Raw genomic sequence first — 3,996 nt, forward strand, 5'->3', positions numbered from 1 at the left:
TATATGTATATATATATATATATATATATATATATATTATATATATATATATATATATATATATATATTTATATAATGAGAGAGAGAGAGAGAGAGGGGAGAGAGAGAGAGAGAGAGAGAGACACACACACACACACACAGAGAGAGAGAGAGAGAGAGAGAGAGAGAGAGAGAGAGAGAGAGAGGGGGGGGGGAGAAGGGGATATAAAACAAAAAAAAAATCCCACGAAATAGAAGTGCTCAACTTCAATATTAAAGTAGGGGTAACATACAAATATAATATTTAAAAAATAATTATTTCCCCCTAGATATCTGATTCTTGCAAATTATCTAATGGACGGGGAGTGTAATTTTCTTTTTAAAATCAAACATGCTGAACTAAACGTGCTGAAAGTGTTTTACAAAGGGTCCCAAGCCAACAATAGTACTTAACATGTAGAACGAGACATGACGCCTGTTAGGCGATATTACATTTTTGTTTACAAAAGAGACAACGTTGTTAGGGGCCAGATACTCATTTCACACCTCTGTGAGAGAATGTGAGTGAAGAGTTTTTTCCAGGAATCAACTATCCGCCGCTCATAGCGAGTCTCGAACCCAGGGGCTTCCGATCCGAAGGTGACTGTCACACCACTTGACTACATAGCCGCTCAAATATAATAATACAGGGTGTCCATAAAGTCTTTCCCTAATTTCAGAGATTTATATTATTCTATAGACCGCTATAGATATTTGCATCTGGTCTCCACCATCTGCTATGGAAAATTCATACATTTATGCTCAGGAGTCATCAACCCAAAATGTAGCTAAATCAGCCTGAACTTAAAATACATCATTTTTCTCTTCTTCTATTTCGGAATGGCAAAAGTGCGAAGTAAATATTATTTTGTGTAATGTGATTGCATGAAACAAAATTGTCAAAGATAGCTCAACAATCTTTCATAGCCTAGTTTGGGAGACAATTTGAGGAAAACGACTTTGAAATAATAGGGTAATCTAAATTTGGTGAGTAAGTGAGAGATTGATCACAGTCCCATAGACCAAGCGATTTTTGTCGAGTTGTTGCCATTCCAAAATAGCAGTAGAGAAGAACAATGTCTTTTAAGTTCAGGCTGATATAGCTAAAGTTGGTGATCATCATCATCATAGCTTGCCGCTCCAATACCAACACCTGCGGAGCAGAATCTTAGGTCAGTGCAGCTGGGCTCATCCTGTCATTCTCTAAGGATGTGCTCCATCGTCTGCTCTGTACACAAGCTAGTCTCAGCCAACCCCCCACTTTTTCATGCTTCCAGTTGTTCTCCCAATTTTTGTCCGTGCTCTGTTGAATGTTACCCATTCATTCCTGGAGAGCTCAGTTCCGTAGGGCAGTTCTTCTCTCGGATCATCAACAGCTTCATTTGCATGATTTCCCCACTCCCTCCACGTGGAAAGCCTTTATACAGCTGCATGGTCAGGGTTGATGAATTTGGTGATGTATTGTGGGTTGACGACAAAATGACATGAATGTATGGATTTTCCATAGAAGATGGCGAAAACTTGATGCAAATATCTAAACGGATGTAGAATAATAAGTCTTTGAAATCAGGAAAGACTCTCTGCACGTTATGTTGATTTAGGTAAATTTGGAGATGTAATGTACACTTAGTTGATCTATGGCTAATGGACATAAATGGATGGGTTTTCCGTAGAAGATGGGTACCTAATGTAAATGTTGCTGCTCGAAGCTCGAAAAAATGTAAAATTGAATGTAAGCTTCATTTTAATATAAGAAAACAGATAAAATGGACGTTTCGGGTTTTCCCTTTATCAACATCACAGGATGAATGAAATACTTCAGACGAATGAGATAATGTAGTATTGGTGTTGTTAAGATGAATGATTCATCTTAATAACGCCACTACCACATTATCTCATCCATTGTATCTGATTTCGTATATTAAATTGAAGGTTACATTTAATTTCACATTGTTATTTGTTTGAAATCAGGGAAAGACTTTCATGGACACCGTGTATAATAAAAATGCGAGTTTTGTGAATCACTTTCTCATATTTACTGTTAGAAATTTCACCATAGTAAGTATCTGGACCCCGGACAATGAAGAGCTCTCGAATCAGACGGAAATCAGAATAAGTCACTCAAAACGGAAACCGTCAGGAATATTTCAATGAGAAATATACAGACATTGTATATATTATATTCAATCGAAACAACCACTTTAATTAAAAGAAAATAATGGTCGATGAAGTCTAATATGGAAATTGTCGATTGAAAACATCCCGAATACATAAATAAATGAGAACATAGTGCCAGATATTTTTGATTGATTCCTTCTCAACCGCCAAACAGCGATAATTTTTTTTTAAACGTCAAAATATAAGCAATAATGAACGAACAGTTGTTTTCCGGCACCTCCATCTATTTTCCTCCCATGTTAAAAATAAAAGGAAAATATTTAGTGCAAGTACTTCTAAAACTTATTTAGCCATTTATTTTGTCTAGTGGTGTGGTTGCAAATAAATAAATAAATAAATGAAATAAAATAAAAAAGTTGAATTTCAAAATTATATTGTTTCAACACAGTTATTAATAACATAGTCATAATAAAAGAATGATAATAAAAAGGATGAGGATTCGATGTGATCTTAATATGGGGTTTGTCCAAAGTAAACAATTATAGGCTTGATTTCATTGATGTAATAGACAGTATTTTGCGTTGGTTTGAGAATAGTTCATTACAACAATGAGGCCATAACAATGTGGGTTATTATAATAGATACGCATCGGGTATGCTCACTCATGCTGTTGCAAATTCTCTGGAAGAACTCCCGTGGAGTTTTGTTTCATTCCATAACAAGAATTCGATCTAATTCTTGCACATTGTCTATTTATTGTTGGCGTGTTTGAGTACTCTCATAATATCGTCACCCCAAGAGATTTCAATGGGGTTCATAGTTTTTGTTTTGTATCCGGTGAATCTGCAGGCCAATCCAAAACATAAACATATTGTTGTTTATTTACTTGCTTACTTAAAGATGTTCCCAGGCACAGTCGACCGACTTTGCAGCCTCAGTGCCCTTCGTGATTTCTGTGCAGAGGAATCTTCATTCCTGTTTGTCTCTGATGTTGTTGAGGTCTATAGTTGATGTTAAGCGAAGATCTGTGTTTACGTTTGGCAATTCTTTTGAGATCGTTGTTGAGTGTTATTGACAATGAGGTGACGGGACGTCCTTTGTGTTTGGGTCCCAAATTGGTGATGTTGAATGACATAGTTTTAAAAAAACTGGTATTTCAGGATCTAGTACTACGATGTGTCCATAACAGTCTTCATCTGGCTTTAAGTAATTGAAGAGAAATCATGTTGTAGAAGTGCTAAATAATTCATTGAAATCTTTGCGGTGTTAGATCCAGCGTTATCATGCCGGTGGAGAAAAAATTCAAATAATGGCACAACAATTTTCTGCAACCTTCGTCCCCAAGTAATGTTGGGGTACATTTTGCAGTACAGTGAATTTTGTGTGGTTGCCTTATGTGTAATTTGTGTGGCATATCTTAGTGTAATTTTTGTGTCATAATGTGTAATTTGTGTATCTTGTCTTTTTTTGGATTTTGTATGTTGAGTCTTCTCTGTGATTAATACTTATACCGTGCCATATGGATAATTTATGTGTCGTGTCCTATGTGCGATTTGTCTGTCATGTCGTGTGTGTAAATGTATGTCTTGATTATTTCCCCCTCCTAATATTTGTATCCCTGCCGTGTAGATGTCAAACGTTTAACTAAAAACACGACCCATTCTAACCAATCATATGACACCCTTGCTTGACGCCAGGCCCCTAGAGAAAACATTTCGAACACATTCTCCTGGTTTTCTTACAGATAGATGTTAAGCCTTTCCTTACCAACCATAGGAAAAAAAATCGTCACATTCTTAACGATGAAACTAACAATTTTATCATTCTGATTTTTTTTGTATATATAAACTTGAGCTTGAG

This window comes from Berghia stephanieae, chromosome 11 (genome assembly GCF_034508935.2).
Source record: "Berghia stephanieae isolate SIO BIC M18660-M18661 chromosome 11, UCSD_Bste_1.3, whole genome shotgun sequence".
NCBI lineage: Eukaryota > Metazoa > Mollusca > Gastropoda > Nudibranchia > Aeolidiidae > Berghia > Berghia stephanieae.